We start from the raw sequence: 18,156 nt of genomic DNA on the forward strand, positions 1-18,156 counted from the left end.
CATGCCCAGGGGACAAATGCCCCATGGGCATGGCCTTTGGGGCCAGTGCCATGCAGGGGACCCCAGGTAAGGGCCCCAGAGAGGGGAAAAAAAATATATACAGATATATATACTTACAGGGACCTACCTGGGATGGCTCCCCCATCCTGCGGTGTCCCTCTGATGTGAGTGGGGGTGGGTGGGGGTGTCCCTGGGGCCAGGGAAGGGCACCTGTGGGCTCTTTCCATGGTCTCTGACCATGGAAACATGCCCACAGGTCCCCTAACGCTTCTGAACCAGGTGTTAAATAATGGTGCAATGCAAGCTTTTCACCATTATTTGCCCATTCCTCCCCCCGTGTGTGATTTTAGCATGGGGGATAAATATGGTGCTAAGGCCATAGAGTCATTTTTTGCACGGCAGCACCTGCCTTGCATCTCATTGACGCAAGGTAGGGTTCCATGTCCAAAAAATTACTAACTCCATAGCTTTGGCACTAGAAAGGTCTAGCGCCAAAGTATAAATATGGAGTTAGTTTTGCACTGAATTTGCGTAAAAAAAATGACGCAAATTCGGCGCATTACAAGTATAAATATTTCCCATAGTTTCCCGGCCCAATTTGTTTCAATTGTGTCTAAAAAAAAATTGAGCCTTAAACATATCTTTTAACTATAAATCAACGTCTCGAAGCATCCAGTGATGATTTGCCTAGAAGGATACCCATTTTATAGCTCTCATAACACAATTTAAATACAACTTTGGAGATTTGGGTGCTGGCCTCTACCCAGGTCATCCCAAAGTCTGTCCTTTTCCATGCTTCTCCAGGTCGCGTGGAAATATCTAATTCAAGGAAGGTTGCCTGGCCCCTCATCTGCAATACCTCTTCCAAACCCTGTCTATCAGGGGATAGTTCCAGGGTTACCCAAACTTGTCCCTAATAAAGTAGTGGCCTAATAACTATCCCTTCTGTAATAGGCCTGGCCCCATATCTAGTCTTAGAGGTGTGATAGCATGCTGAATGTAAGATTCATTAACTGCCTCAAAAAGTGGTTCTCTGTCAATACCAAGGTATCAGCAGTCTTGTGGCCCCAGAGCTCTGCCCCACAGTGTGCAGATCCCAATGTTTGGTGTGTATATATCTGAATCACTGGGGAAATAGGTTTGGAAAAGTACCCCTGAAGCTCCTTTAACAACTCACCAGTGTGTTGCTCCAGTATAAGTTGATGCGTAGAAATATAGGCTGACCAGTCCATCCGCTCACTCAGGCCCATATTTATGGAAAAGTGGCATACCAGAGCTGATGCACCACTTTTTCTGTGCCCCCCCTACCGGAACCTAACAACACCATAGATGCACCGTATTTATGATACAGGGCACCATGGTGGTCATTATGAAAATAGCATCAACATTTTTTACTCTATTATGGTGCAGGAGGCCCATAGGTTTCTATGGGTGCATCATTTTAACACCTGTTCTGAGCATGCATTAAAAGATTATTCCAGAAATGACGCAGTGAAATCTGTTAATGTGGTGTGGGAAAAAGGCCAACTTAGTGCAGCTTCAGCATAAAAATAATGATGCTAAGGCGGTGCTAAGGTGACGCAAAGGGCTCTTAAATATGCACCTTAGTGTTATCCCCAGATACTCAAATGTATGGACCTGCTCTAATGGAATCCCTCATAATTTGGGATTAGATCATGTTGACCCACTAGGATTTAATACCGTAAATTTGGTTTAACCCACATTCATTTCCAGTCCCCCCTGAGCACAGAAGTTGCTAAACCTATACTAGATCTTCTGATTGCCCATGGGTGATTTGGAAAGGAGAAGCGTGTTATCCACAAACATTAGGGCTGGCACCATCTTGTTATTCAGTCTGGGGGCATCACTATCGCGCAAGTTCAAATGAGCAACAAGGTCATTTGTGTAGGAGGCTGGCCTGGCTTATAGTGGGTACGTGATGGTACTTACTCCTTGTGCCAGGTCCAGTTATCCCTTATTAGTAGGTTAGAGGTGTTCTAGCAGCTTAGGCTGATAGAGATAGCTATAGCAGAGCAGCTTAGGCTGAACTAGGAGACATGCAAAGCTCCTACTATACCACTTATATCACTTAGCATTGTATCATGAGAAAACACAATACTCAGAGTTACTAAAAATACAGGTACTTTATTTTAGTGACAATATGCCAAAAGTATCTCAGAGGATATACTCCCTTAGGAGGTAAGTAATATTCACAAGATATACACACAAACCAAAATCAGGTAAGTAAACAGTTAGTATAGTAGTGCAAACACTGTAGAACACAACAGAATGCAATAGGAGACGATAGGCCTAGGGGCAGGACAAACCATATACTCCAAAAGTGGAATGCGAACCATGAATAGACCCCAGGCCTTGTGTAGTGTGTAGAGGGTCGCTGGGAGTGTAAGAAAACACTAAGGGTGTCCAAGAAACCCCACCCCAAGACCCTGAAAAGTAGGAGTAAAGTTACCCTAATATCCCAAAAAGACAGTAAAGTCGAGATAGGGGATTCTGCAAAGACAACAACTGACTGCAAAGCACTGAAGACGAATTCCTGGACCTGTGGACCTGCAAAGGAAGGGGACCAAGTCCAAGAGTCACGCAAGTGTCCAGGAGGGCAGGAGTCCACTAAACCCCAGATGAAGGTGCAAAAGGGCTGCCTCTGGGTGGAAGAAGCCAAAGATTCTGCAACAACGGAAGGTGAGAGGAACTTCTCCTTTGGTCAGAAGATGTCCCACGGTATGCTGAAGGATGCAGGAGTGTTTCCACGCAGAAATACCACAAACAAGCCTTGCTAGCTGCAAGAGTTGTGGTTGAGGATTTTGGGTGCTGCTGGGGATCAGGAAGGACCAGGATGTCGCCCCTTGGAGGGGAAGTCAGAGGGGGTACTCAGCAACTAAGAGAGCCCCCACAAAATCAGGCATCACCCGCAGAAGCACCTGATCAGGCACTTAGAAGATATGAGGATGACGGTCAACTCAGAACAACAAAGGAGGTTCCCAAGACGTCGGAGTCCAACTCAGCGAGTTGGGCAATGCAGGACGGAGTGCTGGGGACCTGCTGTGCACAAAGGAAGTCTTGCAAAAGTGCACAGAAGCCTGAGCAGCTGCACTTCACAAAGTACACAGGATTACTGTCTGGCGTGGGGAGGCAAGGACTTACCTCCACCAAATTTGGACAGAAGGGCCACTGGACTGTCGAAGACACTTGGACCCAGCACCTGTGTTCCAGGGACCATGCTCGTCAGCATGAGAGGGGACCCAGAGGACCGATGATGTATAAGTTTGGTGCTTGCGGTGGCAGGGGGAAGATTCCGTCGACTCACAGGAGATTTCTTCTTGTTTTCCAGTGCAGGGTGAAGGCAGACAGCCCTTAGAGCATGCACCACCATGAAACAGTAGAGAAAGCCAGCAGGATGAGGAGCTACAATGTTGCAGGTAGTCTTCTTGCTACTTTGTTGTGGTTATGCAGGCGTCTTGGAGCAGTCAACCGTAGATGCTTGCTAGAAGTCGAAGATGGAAGTGCAGAGGAACTCTGGTGAACTCTTGCATTCGTTATCTGGTGAGATGCCCACAGGAGAGACCCTAAATAGCCCACAGAGGAGGATTGGCTACAGAGAAAGGTAAGCACCTATCAGGAGGGGTCTCTGATGTCACCTGCTGGCACTGGCTACGCAGGGCTGTCCATTGTGCCTTCACACCCCTGCATCCAAAATGGCAGAGGTCTGGGACAAACTGGAGGAGCTCTGGGCACCTCCCCTGGGAGGTGCTGGTCAGGGGAGTGGTCACTCCCCTTTTCTTTGTCCAGTTTCATGTCAGAGCAGGGCTGGGGGATCCCTGAACCGGTGTAGACTGGCTTATGCAAGGAGGGCACCATCTGTGCCCTTCAAAGTATTTCCAGAGGCTGGGGGAGGCTACTCCTCCACAGACCTTCACACCTATTTTCTAAGGGAGAGGGTGTAACACCCTCTCCCAGAGGAAATCCTTTGTTCTGCCTTCCTGGGACCAGGCTGCCCAGGCCCCAGGGGGGAAGAAATGTGTCTGAGGGGTTGGCAGCAGCGGTAGCTGCAGAGGAGACCCCGTAAAGTTAGTTTGGCAGTACCCGGGCTCTATGCTGGAGACCCGGGGATGCATGGAATTGTCCCCCCATACCAGAATGGTATTGGGGTGACAATTCCATGATCCTAGACATGTTACATGGCCATGTTCGAGTTACCACTGTGAAGCTACATATAGGTATTGACCTATATGTAGTGCACATGTGTAATGGTGTCCCCGCACTCACAAAGTCTGGGGAATTTGCCCTGAACAATGTGGGGGCACTTTGGCTAGTGCCAGGGTGCCCACACACTAAGTAACTTTGCACCTAACCTTCACTAAGCGAGTGTTTGACATATAGGTGACTTATAAGTTACTTAAGTGCAGTGAAAAATGGCTGTGAAATAACGTGGATGTTATTTCACTCAGGCTGCAGTGGCAGTCCTGTGTAAGAATTGTCTGAGCTCCCGATGAGTGACAAAAGAAATGCTGCAGCCCATAGGGATCTCCTGGAACCCCAATACCCTGGATACCTAGGTACCATATACTAGGGAATTATAAGGGTGTTCCAGTGTGGCAATGAGAATTGGTAAAATTAGTCACTAGCCTGTCGTGACAATTTTAAAAGCAGAGAGAGCATAAACACTGAGGTTCTGGTTAGCAGAGCCTCAGTGATACAGTTAGGCACCACACATTGAACACATACAGAGCATACTTTATGAGCACTGGGGTCCTGACTAGCAGGATCCCAATGACACATAGGCAAAAACAAACATACATCCAGTAAAAAATGGGAGTAACATGCCAGGCAAGATGGTACTTTCTTACAATTTGCAAACAGGGTGAATAGTGTAAGGGCAAGGACACAACCTTGTTTTCCCCTCTATTAATTGGAAACCTTTTTCACACTTCTGTCATTGGGATATAAATGGACTACATTTGGGTAATATCTGAACTACTTTTTGGGCTCTTTATTTCTGGTGCCCATCTTGGGAGACTTATTTGATATGAAGCTCCCTATTCTCCTTATTTACTGCAGCATCCTCATTAGAAGATGTATTCAGTTTTCCACTTCAATTCCATCAAGACTGTGGTCAGATGTGTCACACATTTTACATGAATTCAGAATGTTAGTTCTCTGGTTGCTCATTAGAGCACAGTAGTAAACTGCTGATGACCAGTGAGTTAGCTAGCAGTCTGCTGCTGGTGGTTAAAGTGAATGTGTCGGTCTAGATGTCAGAATATTTTAATGAAATAAAAGAGGAAGATATTTGAGAAATAACTTAAAACCCATTCTATTTCTTCTTTCTGCAGCACTAAACATAATTTCTATTAGAGAATGAAACCCCTCATTTTTATCCTTTCAAAATTATTTTTTTTAAGTTTTACCAGTTTGATTCAATCAAGATTGCTTCAGGTGTGCCACACTTTTGTTGTAAGTAAGACTGCTAGCGCTCTTTTTGTTCTTTAGAACACTCTGGGAGGCTGCGGTAGAACACAATGATAATCAACTGACAGACAGCTCCTGTTGGAAACACATGTTTTACTGGGAAGGTCCGTCGTCATTCTCACATGGCTGAGAAAGATAGCGTGCATTTATAGAAAATATGTTATCATTTCAGCTTCTGGAGCATCTTCCATAACGTCTATGCAAAATCGTGAGAAAACAGTTTTCTCTCACACATGATTCATGACATCCCAGTAGAAAACGTTTTTATAGGGTAAAAATCACCTTAGCAACAAATGATTTATATTGTAACAAAAATCTGTGATCACCCTTTATAAGCTCTCCTTTGTGTGACCCTCAAAACCTGGCATTCACTACAATGTATTTCAATGGGTGGTATCATGTATGTTGGTCTCAAGATTGCTCCGAAAACAAAGGGAGAGGGGGCCCGCCTTATCCTATCACCCCAAGGGGACAGGGCACCGTAACACAGTAATTTGAAAAGAAAGATCCCATGGGAAAAGCCAAATTTTCCACCACTGAACACACTACTTAGACACTCATACACTCCAATGATCAATCATAATAAAGGAGTATCTGGAAAAATATTTATTAAATAATCCCATATGTAACAAAAACATAAAACAACTATTAAAAAACACTAGTTCCACAAGATCCCACTAGAAGTAATGTAGGCTAGAACAAATAATTTGGGAGACAAACCACAAGACATCCTCTTGTCTATCATCCAATACTGTCCCAAGTTTGGTGTACACTGGCCAACTAATTCATGAACCAAATATCTAATCTATTTTAAGCCAGTTCCAATGGGTCCAGCAATCCAACTTGCATTGTCATGTTTCGATGGTCTTTCACAGTCCTTCCACCACTTTCTTCAGGACGATTACGTATTCTACCAACACAACTCAAGATTGCTGGCTTCACTTTCTGGTTGAAGAGCTGACAACTAATCAGATCTCACATGAGACCTGTGCTTAGGCTCTGCCCAGATATACACATTTGGATTTAATATCTTGAAAACTACTGAATGGATTCACAACAAATAACAAAAATGGTGCTTTCTAGACCAAGGCCTTCCTTCCTTCCAAATTTGATATAATTTAATTCAGCTGTTCAGACTACAATCGTGTCTAAAATCTCTACCAGAATTAACATGGGACCCCCCTTTTCCTCTGTCCCCACTTGATGGATCACCTCAAATCTTTCCATGCACAACAAGGCTCACAAAATCACTTCTTTGAGAAAATTTTCAAAAGATTTATCAACACGCCAAAGATATAGCCAAGTCAAAAAAAGCTTTTCCTGTGGTTGGATTAACATATAGGCCTTCATTACAACAGTGGCGGTAAATGCCGCTTACCGCCGTGCAGAAGACCGCCAACACACCGCCGCGGAATTCCGTCAGAGCTATTATGACCCATAGCTCGGAATCCGCCAAAATTTAGACACCCTCACAAGTCCGCCACACCAAAGGTCAGTAATAACCTGGCGATAACAAATCCTCCACCGTCACGCCAACAGGAATATGCCCACATTATCACGACCCACGAATCCACGCAGAGATCTTTCAACTCCGGTATGCCATTGGTGGTTCACACCGAAATGCTCAAAACACACACACATTTACAAAACACAACCACATTGGACAATTCCAAATACACACCTGATACACATACACACACCACTCCCACACATCCAATACAATATAAAACACACACCCACATCACCCACAAACCCTTACGACCACAATTGCGGCTGAAGGCCAGAGAGAGATGCCACCATGTACAAACTAGCATCCACAGGCACTCAACACCATCACTCACACAACATCCACGCACAAAACACCACACACCCCTAAACATCACCCCACACATCACAACACACACCTCCCCACACATCACCCACACCGCCCCATGGCACCGCAAAGACACCCCAGGTTCTCTGAGGAGGAGCTCAGGGTCATGGTGGAGGAAATCATCTGGGTAGAGCCACAGCTATTCGGATCACAGGTGCAGCAAACCACCATAGCTAGGAAGATGGAGCTATGGCGCATAATCGTGGTCAGGGTCAACGCAGTGGGACAGAACCCAAGAACTAGGGATGACATCAGGAAGAGGTGGAACGACCTACTGGGGAAGGTACGTTCCATAGTCTCAAGACACCAGATTGCAGTTCAGAGGACTGGTGGCGGACCCCCACCTCCTCCCCCAGAACTAACAACATGGGAGGAGCAGGTCTTGGCTATACTGCATCCTGAGGGCCTCCCAGGAGTAGCTGGAGGAATGGACTCTGGTAAGTCAAATCTTAACTATTACATCCCCCACCCTACCTGCATGCTATCACATACCCCCACCCTCTCCCTCACCCCCATCACTCCAACTCCTCACATATGTCCCACTAACACAAACCACCCATCCCAACACCAAGCCATGCATGCAACACCAAAGCATGGACACCCATCACCAATGCATCGCCACTGCACATACCCACACACACTCTAAACAATTATCACACAAGGTCCCACACAAGAATGCAAGCACTGGGGTACAGGGTCACCCACCCATTGCACACCATGCCACACACAGATGCAATAATAATGCCTTTACACCCCTGCAGGACCCCTACCCAACGTCCCCAGACAGTAAGGTCCAGGCATGTCCACTCCACCCACAGAAGAGGCCCACAGTGATGACAGCAGCTCTGTCCAACTGGATCTAGATGACCATCCCGGCCCATCTGGGACATCGGGACAGTCGGTTCCCCTCACACTGGCACAAGCAACAACAGAGCCTCCCCCCTCTGGAAACACCAGCACAGCACCCACCCAGCGGGCCCATACCTCTGTCCCCAGGACACATCAAGCAGCAGTGTGTCCACCGCTACAGGGAACCCAGGCTAACCCACCACCCCAACAACACCAGGGACCTTGGGGCAGTGGTAGTGGGCACACGGTCCAGGGGACAGAGGCCAAGGAACACAGGGGAACTGGGAGGGCTGCTGTGCAACAGGGGGAGTACAGGCCCAGGGAACCCACTCTCCACGAGGCACTCCCCAACATCATGGGAACCTACCACCATTCCCAGGAGACGATGGCAACGGTACTGGCCAAGTTTCAGGAGACCCAGTGGCTGCAGGAGGAACAGTATTTGGGGTTCAGGGAGGAACTCAAATCCATCAGCACCACCCTGGGCACCATTGTAGGGGTGCTGAAGGAACTCGTCAGCACCAGGAGGGACACTGTGGCAGAACAAGGGGCCTTTGACACTAGCATGGACGATGAACTGCCAACCACCTCTGCCGGTGCTAGTGGACAGGAGGCACCGCCACAGGACCCCGACACCAGCACCCCACCCCCTGCAGATGGAGAACCACCCAGCAAGCGGGTCTGAGATCCAGGACACAGACAGAGAACAATGCCAAAACCCCCGCCAAGAAATGAGACCACCCTGATTGTCTTCCTTCTGTCCCATTTTGTCGCCCTGTCCATCCTTAAACTGCCCTAGCTCCACTTCCTATGCCCCTGTGAGACTAATAGACTGGACTCTGCCATGGACATTCCTCCACCATCACCCCTGACCATTTTACAACCCCTTCCAATATTTAGCACTTAAATAAATACCCTTAAAGCACAAAACAATCTGGAGTCAGTCTGTGCTTTCAAAAATGTGTATTTGGAATAACTGTGTAAAAATGATATATCCACTGGATTGTCAACATACCTATGTCACACAGCTCTAGTCCATGAGGAAACAAAGCAGATGTCACACAGCGGGACCCACATCTGTGAAATTGAATGGGAAAGTGACAACTCAGGGTCCATACACTGGGTGAAGGTGACAGACAGGTGAGAGGTCGAACAATTATATCAGATGTAGCAGGCAGTGATGTCTTCTTACCTATGTCTCACTGGAAGTATTGTTTGATCACCGTCTTTCTGTTGTCGATGTCCTTTTCTTCTGCTTCCTCTTCTTCACTGTTCGCAGGCTCCACAGCTGCCACAACACCTCCATCTGGACCATCCTCCGGCAGAAAAGGCACCTGTCGTCGCAAAGCCAAGTTGTGAAGCATACAGCAGGCCACGATGTTCTGGCACACCTTCTTTGGTGAGTAGAATAGGGAACAACCTGTCCGATGGAGGCACCTGAACCTGGCCTTCAGGAGGCTGAAGGTTCTCTCTATAACCCTCCTAGTTCACCCATGGGACTCATTGTAGCGTTCCTCTGCCCTTGTCCTGGGATTCCTCACTGGGGTCAGTAGCCATGACAGGTTGGGGTAGCCAGAGTCACCTGCAAATGTCGAGGGAAATCTTTTAGACACACACCAACTCATAGGGACATCCACAGACTCAGACACCTAGTCACACTGTATAGGCTCCATGTCCTCACCTAATAGCCACACACAGTGCCTCTGGAGTTGCCCCATCACATAAGGGATGCTGCTATTCCTCAAAATGTAAGCGTCATGCACTGAGCCAGGAAATTTGGCATTCACATGGGAGATGTACTGGTCGGCCAAACACACCATCTGCACATTCATTGAATGGTAACTCTTCCGGTTTCTGTACACCTGTTCACTCCTGCGGGGGAGACCAAGGCCACAAGTGTCCCATCAATGGCACCTATGAGGTTGGTGATATGTCCCAGGGCATAGAAGTCACCTTTCACTGTAGGCAAATTCTCCACCTGAGGGAAAACGATGTAGCTGCGCATGTGTTTCAGCAGGGCAGACAACACTCTGGACAACATGTTGGAAAACGTAGGCTAGGACATCCCTGATGCTATGGCCACTGTTGTTTGAAAAGACCCACTTGCCAGGAAATGAAGTACTGACAGGACCTGCACTAGAGGGGGGATTCCTGTAGGATGGTGGATAGCTGACATCAGGTCTGGCTCTAGCTGGGCACACAGTTCCAGGATTGTGGCACGATCAAGTCTGAAGGTGACAATTACATGTTGCTCATCCATTGTTGACAGGTCCACCAGCGGTCTGTACACCGGAGGATGCCGCCACCTCCTCATCTGCCCCAGTGGACGTACTCTATGGAGGAGAACAGTGAGCAGAGAGTCAACCAACACTGAGGTACGTTAACACAACTTTATTCCTCAATTTTTGAAAACCGTTATGTGTCTATATTAGTGTGTATGCACGGCCTAGATATGTGTGACACATTTAAAATTAATGCCATGTGGCCCCCTGAAATGGCAGCTGTCTGACCTGTAAGGTGGGACAAGGGGATATGAGGTAACTGCGCTGGCGTTGTACACCATCGCGGTAGGCGGTGGTAGACTGCGGCGCAATCCTGCATTGGTTAACATTGGATCCTATGGGTCAGAGGAGCCAATGACGATGTACGCCGGTGGTGACGGTACGTACCACCGCTGACGTGACCGCCATTTTCCCTCTGTTCAATCACTTGATACCTGATCTTCGACAGGAGAGGACCTACACTGCAAGTGCTGCTGTGACCTCAGTCTGGAAGAGACAATGGCTCATGTGTCTGGGGAAAGGGCCCCTGCCTTCAGCACGGAGGAGTTGGAGAAACTAGTGGATGGGGTCCTATCCCAGTACACGCTACTCTACCGTCCTCCAGACAAACAGGTAAGTACGCTGTGAGCATGCCGAATGGGAAATGCCTGTGTGGAGTGGTGTGAATGGAAGATGGGGGGGGGGATGAGGCGTGCATGAAACAATGGTGAGTGCATGTGCGTCATGACAAGGGTAGGGATGCGGGCCAATGACTGTGACGGTGCGGGCGGTTATATCTTCTCCTTTTCCCCTGTACAATTCCTTTAGGTCAGCGCCCACCACAAGAAGGATATTTGGCGTGCCATCGCCAAGGAAGTCCGGGCCCTGGGGGTCCACCACAGACGGAGCACCCACTGCCGTAAAAGATGGGAGGACATTCGCCGCTGGAGCAAGAAGACGGCGGAGGCCCAGCTGGGGATGGCCTCCCAACATGGGAGGGGTGCCTGTTGCACCATGACCCCCCTGATGTTCTGGAACCTGGCGGTGGTGTATCTGGAGTTAGATGGGCGCTTGAGGGCATCACAGCAGCCACAGGGGGCTGAGTAGAGTCACATTCAGCTGATTCTACACGCAGTGAAGGTGTATGGGTGGGGTAGGTGGGCTGTGAGTTCCACTAGGCCAGTCTCGTCTCCACTCACACCTGCATGCACTACATCCTCAGCCACCACCTCCATCACCAGCACACCCATCACCACACCCCGCTCACTTGCACTCACCACCCCCACTACCATTCACACATCCCCTGTGTCCTCTCCCAGTGTGTCTGTGAGCCCACCTCCCAAGGTACACAAACGCAGCCATACACCCACCCAACAGCCATCCACCTCACGACAGCCTCCAGCCCATGCACCTTCACCCAAAGTCAGCAAACGTACACCTCCTACATCCACTACCTCTTCCTCCACTCCCAAACACCCTTCATCTACCCGTCCCAGTGTGTCTCAAAAACTTTTCCTGTCCAACCTTGACCTCTTCCCCTCACCTCCCCAACCCCTTCAGTCCCCTGGGGCCCGCCTTTCCAGGTCCCAACCCAGCACCTCAGCCACCACATCACCTGGCACAGTGGTGCCAGCAGTAACCAGCTTCTGGAGTGCACCAAGCAGCAGGGCAGCCAGTGTGCCAAGGAGCCAGACCACGGACAGTCCCACACCTCAAAAGCATAAAAAGTTGGCCAGTGCCCGGCGGGAGAAAGGCAAGACATCTACCACCAAAGACTCTCCCAGGAGTACAGTTGGGAGTGGGAAGACAGCTGCGCCACCATCCAAGGTGGGAAAGGGGCACAGAAAGACAGGCAAGTTGTAGAAAACCTGCACAGCGGACAAGACCGCCACCAGCACCACTGGCAAGGACACCGCCGCCACCAGCACTGCTGCCAAGGACACCGCCACCACAAGTACCACTTCAGAGGACACCGCCGCCACAAGCACTGCTGCCAAGGAAACCGCCGCCACCAGTGCCGCTGCCAAGGACACCGCCGCCACAAGCACCAATTCAGAGGTCACCGCCCCCACAAGCACCGCTGCCAAGGACACCGCCGCCACAAGCACCGCCGCCAAGGACACCGCCCCCAAAAGCACCGCAGGCCAATGAGCGCCAAAAGCTCCGACGCTACTGGGGCCGCAACGAGCAGGATGAAGCACTCTGGGCACCAAGCCCCCTCCAGAACCAGCAGAGTATCCCATCCACTACCTCAGTCCTTGGCAGAATGAAGCACTCTGGGCACAAAGCCCCCTCCAGAACCAGTGGAGTATCGCATCTACTACCTCAGTCCTTGGCAGGATGAAGCACTCTGAGCACAAAGCCCCCTCCAGAACCAGTAGAGACTGTTATCCAACTGAGAGACTGTGAACCATTTTCTACCTCTGTCTTTGTATGTGTGAGACTATTGTAACCAAGAGAAAAGGATAACTTCTGATACATCACGATTTCCCTGAGAAGTCACCCTATCATGCGCCTGGTTGCCACAAATCACGCTTGCACTTGGGCAGAGATGAGGAGCTGCTAGCTGGATGGAAATGGATTAGGCCGACAGTTGTCACATGGCATGTGATTAGACTCAGTTCCCCACAATTCAGGTGATGCTGCCTCCCAAACCGAACAGCCTCATTAGGATAATGAGAGCCCACGCAACATCTCTTGGTGACACTTGGTGGTTATTATTAGTCCTTAGCTTACATAAAGGAGCCAAATGGGACAATGTAAAGGAAATTTTTTGGCAGATATTTGTTACTTATGCTACATATGCCTAAAGATCTTGTTAACAATGGTAGGTTATACCTGTGAGGAAGTACACATGTAAGTTTACTTTTACATTTTTGAGTACCTTTACTACTTTTAGCTATTTACCATTTACAAGTGTAAAGTTCCTCAAAAGAGTAGACTTATAAGTTTTCACCCCCTCACTTTAGGTAGTGGAGTCAGAATAATCATAAATCATGACTGTATAGTTGTGACACGTAAGTTACAGCTGTTATTTATGTCTGGTGCGACCTGCACTCTTATTGAGGAACCTCCCCACTCGGAGTGGAGATTTCTGCATGATAGTGTTAAGGAGACATCAGCACTTGAGGCAGAATCCCTGCACTCAGCGGGCATGCCTCTGCATAGTAGTGAATAGGGAAATTATACACACCTAGAAGAAATCATACTGACATGGCACACATTCCTCCGCAACCACATAAATTCTTCCATAGCTAATCCAATTCAGGTTTTCAATCTCTTTTCTTTTAATTTCTCAAAATGGCTGCCTTTTCCTTTGTTTCCTTCTGATTTCTCCAATCCAATATGGTTCCTGCCATATGATCGTTGATTTCATTTCCATTTCCTTTATGATATAAGGCTTTCAGTCTAGTTGGAAGATGAGTGGCAATAAAGCTGTGCTCCTTTGGTTGTTTCCTTTCTCTCTCTTCTTGCTGGTCATGATCTTTCACTCCAGAAGAATTCAATTACTACATTCCTAGATCCTGGTTTTCTTCGGTCTTTTAAAGTCTTCATCCAGCAAGGAGATTTTTACGCCTTTGATTTTTTTCCTCCTCAGAAGTTGCATTTTCTTAAGAACAATTGCCTACCACATATTCCAGTGTGTGTTGACATTGTGGCACAGTCATTCTAAGCTCAAAGAGCAAATTACCTGTTTCTGGATTATGAGTAAGGATCCAGACATGGTCGGTGCGGAATTGCAATTACACCAGAATAATTGGAGTAATTTTTAATGCAATTATAATCGCCAATGTAATTAAAAGTAATCTGGGGGGATAAATCCTACAAAAAAGCACATTTAGGGTGTATGAGCGGCTTCTTGTGCTGCTGTTGCATTTAGGGTTATTTTCTTAGCACAAAATGAATCCTCACGTCCTTTTGGATGCAAGAGTGCATTTTCACTAAGAGTCTCAGGCTAAATGCTGGTAGTAACCTAGGAGAAAATGGAGATTCTTTAGGTTTACTGCATAAATAATCAGGATTTTATTAAAGACATGGAGGCTAGCATTATGCATTAACTTTTATTTACGTCTTCTGAGCAGCAAAAACCATTCAAAGCTTCCAAAATAACTTTAACATCATAACAAAAAAGAAATGTTCAGTCCCATATGTGTGTCCTCCATTTTCTCCCTCTTTTGTTTGACTTCCTTGTCTCATCGTATATCCATTCTTGCACCATGATCAGCCCCTTTTTTAAGACTCTGCTAAATAAAACACAATTTGTTATAATTTCCTTTAAACCTTCCTAGACCTAAAACATGTACCATTTATTCAATTTGATATCCTGTTTCAATAATATAAACCACTATTGCAATACATCATTAAACATAGGTGAGCCTACCTTTTCCAACCACTTTAAAGGAAAGGGTGGGTGGGATAATGCTAGCCTCCTTGTCTTTAATAAAATCCTGATTCTTTGTGCAGTAAACCTATAAGAATTGCCATTTTATATCAAGACAGGAGGCTACCATTATGCATCCTAAAGTCTTTCAAAACACATTTGGAACCATAATCTAAAGAGGTGAAAAAAAACTTCATAAATGTTTCTGCAGAAGACCAATCAGCAGCTTTCATATTAGTTTTCAAACTTAATCCCATCATACAAACCTTATGCACCATGGCTCCTCCTACTGAATGTACTGTAACCTTTGGCAGATCCACACCAGCTTCTTTCATAGCAGCCTTCACTCATTTTGTAATACTACCATTAGCTTCAGCTCTAAATGGTTTTACATATGAAATTAATAGCTGGTCAATCCCTGCAGTTCTCTTTTCCATAATACTATTCGCATACTCTTTTAAGCAACATACCACACAAAGTTTTTAAAATTCATCAAAGAATGGGCAAAATATAGTGCCAGAAATGTTTCTGTGTATTTACACACTTTGAACAGCCCACCTTTTGGTTCATAAAACCTATGTGGCACTTCCAAAGCCTTCACATCTGATATTCTTCCGAACAAGATGAATCAAAGCAAAGTTGCTAACTTCCATGAAAGTTTCCTTACCTATAAATACTTATTGGCTTGCCAGGTCTGAACTAGCCCATGTAGCAAATTTACATTCCATAAAATTTTATATATTTAGAATTTGGTGGTCTCTTCAAATGAATTCCTTTCATACCCTGAAAACTAAAGTACTTTTACCAATTGATATACCCTGCTGTAGTGCATGACCAGCACCTACTGCAGGTTATAGCAATTCACTGTTTTATAAGACATACCCTTACCAATCAACTCTTCCAAAACTTTTGCTACCTGAACATCATCTGCCTCCATAAGATCCAAATGCCTTCAGAAGCACCAATTTGTCCACACTTTACATGCACTTCTATACCTTTTCTTGGCACCCGATGCCCAAGATTCATCCAGTAACTCTGTAGCTGACCCTGAACTCTCTGTGAGTCCTCTGGAATGCCTGATATCTTCCATACTGTAAGGTTCAGTGATCCTGATTCCACCAGAGGATGCTCCTTGTTGTCTACATCTGACAACAGACCTTATTAAAATAGTTTGTTTCAATGCTATCTCCATCACTTTTGAAAACTAAGGCAGAGTCGCCCAGAAAGGCGTCACTAATACTAATTGACATCATTGCCATCTCACCTGTACCAATACTCTCTGAATCATAGAGAATCATAGAGAATGGAGAAAATATACAGTCTTTCATTTCCTTTGAACCCTGTATAAAATCATCTACTGCATATGCACCTGGATTCAGTCTCCAACTAACATAGTTCGGTAATTGAAAGGTTAGTCTCGAAGCAAACAGATCTATCTCTATAAATGTGTACCATAATCTGTAAGATTTCTTCTAATAGATCATCTCTCAGCTTCCAGTTACTCTAATCACTCATATGATGTGAATTCGAATCAACTACAATATTTTGAATGTCCGGTAAATATTCCACCTTCCAACCTATTTTGTGTTCTAAAAAGAATTTCCACATCTCTCTTGCTAATTTGGCAAAGCTCTTGGACCCTATTTGTTTCTGTATGCTAAGGTTGTCACGTTATTCATCTTCAACAGTACAGACTTGCCTCTCAGAGCTATTCTGAAACTCTGTAAAGTAAACAATCCTGTCTGTAATTCTAAGCAGTTTATGTGTCTCTTCTTTGCTAAAATGTCCATATTCCTCCAGTGGCTTGACCTAAACAGTGAGCTCCCCAACCAAAACTGCTTGCATCTGTCTCTCATATAAAATCTGGCTTTGAACCAAAAATTATGCGGCCATTCCATGCTTCCAAATTCTCTTTCCACCAAATCAGTCACTCCTGTGCCTCCTGGGATACTAAATGCCCGATTATGAGTTTGGCGGACAGGAATACCTGTCCGCCATAGTCCCGGCGGGGTGGTTGCCACTGTGCCGGCTACCTCCCCGATGGTTCCAGTAAGACTTTTCTGCTGGGCTGACTGGCGCAAACCACGGTTTCCGCTGGTCAGCCCAGCGGTAAAGTGGTGGCAGCATTGTTGCTAGCTCGTAAGTCACCAGGTGGGAATGATGACGCCCGCAGGCGACACCAGCACCCTCATAATACTCAGTGTCTACACAGCAGACAGTGTGCATTACAAGGGTGCTAGGCAGGAAGACCTCTGCACTGACATGCATACCATGCATGGGCAGTGCAGGGCTCTCCCTATGGCTCCCTGCACCTGTTCTGCCAGCCTTTTAATGCAGTGAAACCACCAAGAAGAGGCTGTCAGAGAACCAGGTTGTAATCAGCATGGCAGCGCCCTGGCTGATTCCAACCTGCACCACTGTTAGCCCATCAGAATCTCCAATCCTGGCGAAGACGGCGGTAGTTTGGCTGGGCTGCCCACCAAACTTGCAATGAGGTAGTCTGACCGCCAGAACCGTGGCGGTCTGACAGCCACCACAATTTTGGCGGTCAGAGGACTGCCACACTTGTAATTAGGCCCTAAATCTCCTTACCATAATCCTTTTCTAAGACCTAAAGTCTTCAAACACTTTAAAGCTTTGTACTACAAAGGCCCTGGAATAATTGCCTGAATGGACAAAGAGAGTAGCCCAAGCACTAAACCTCTCAGTTTTACCTGCTCTTTTCTCATTAATGACTGAACTTCCTGTCTTATTTAATTCACTTTCTTTTCTGGAAGCTGACAACTCTGTGTCCACTATGAATCCCAAGAATTCCATTCTCTTCATTAGAGTCAACATAGATTTCTAATGATTTATTATAAATTGTCAATTCTCCAATAAATCCTTCACTAAGACTAAATGCTCCTTTAAGTCTTTGATATCCTGATTTAATATCAGCATGTCATCCAAATAAATTATCATCCTTACTCCACTCTCTCTGAGAAGCCTAACTACTGGCCTCATCACCTTTGTGAAACACCAAGGGGCCAATGCCAGACCGAAAGGTAGACTTTGAAAGTCATGCAATCGATTTCTCCACCTGGACTGCAAGAATTTCTGACTGTCCTTCGCAATTGGAATAGTGAAGTAAGCATCTTTGAGATCCAATTTCACCACCAATCCTGCTCTTGCAATAGATCCTGTAAAAGATGAATAACTTCCATTTTGAAATGCTTAAAAGTTTCAAAGTGATTCAATTTCCTGAGGTTTATCACGGGCCTCCAGCCCCTGTCCAAAAACAATGCACTCACAAATCCTTTGCCCTG

The sequence above is a fragment of the Pleurodeles waltl genome, chromosome 1_1 (assembly GCF_031143425.1).
Source record: "Pleurodeles waltl isolate 20211129_DDA chromosome 1_1, aPleWal1.hap1.20221129, whole genome shotgun sequence".
Classification (NCBI taxonomy): Eukaryota; Metazoa; Chordata; class Amphibia; order Caudata; family Salamandridae; genus Pleurodeles; species Pleurodeles waltl.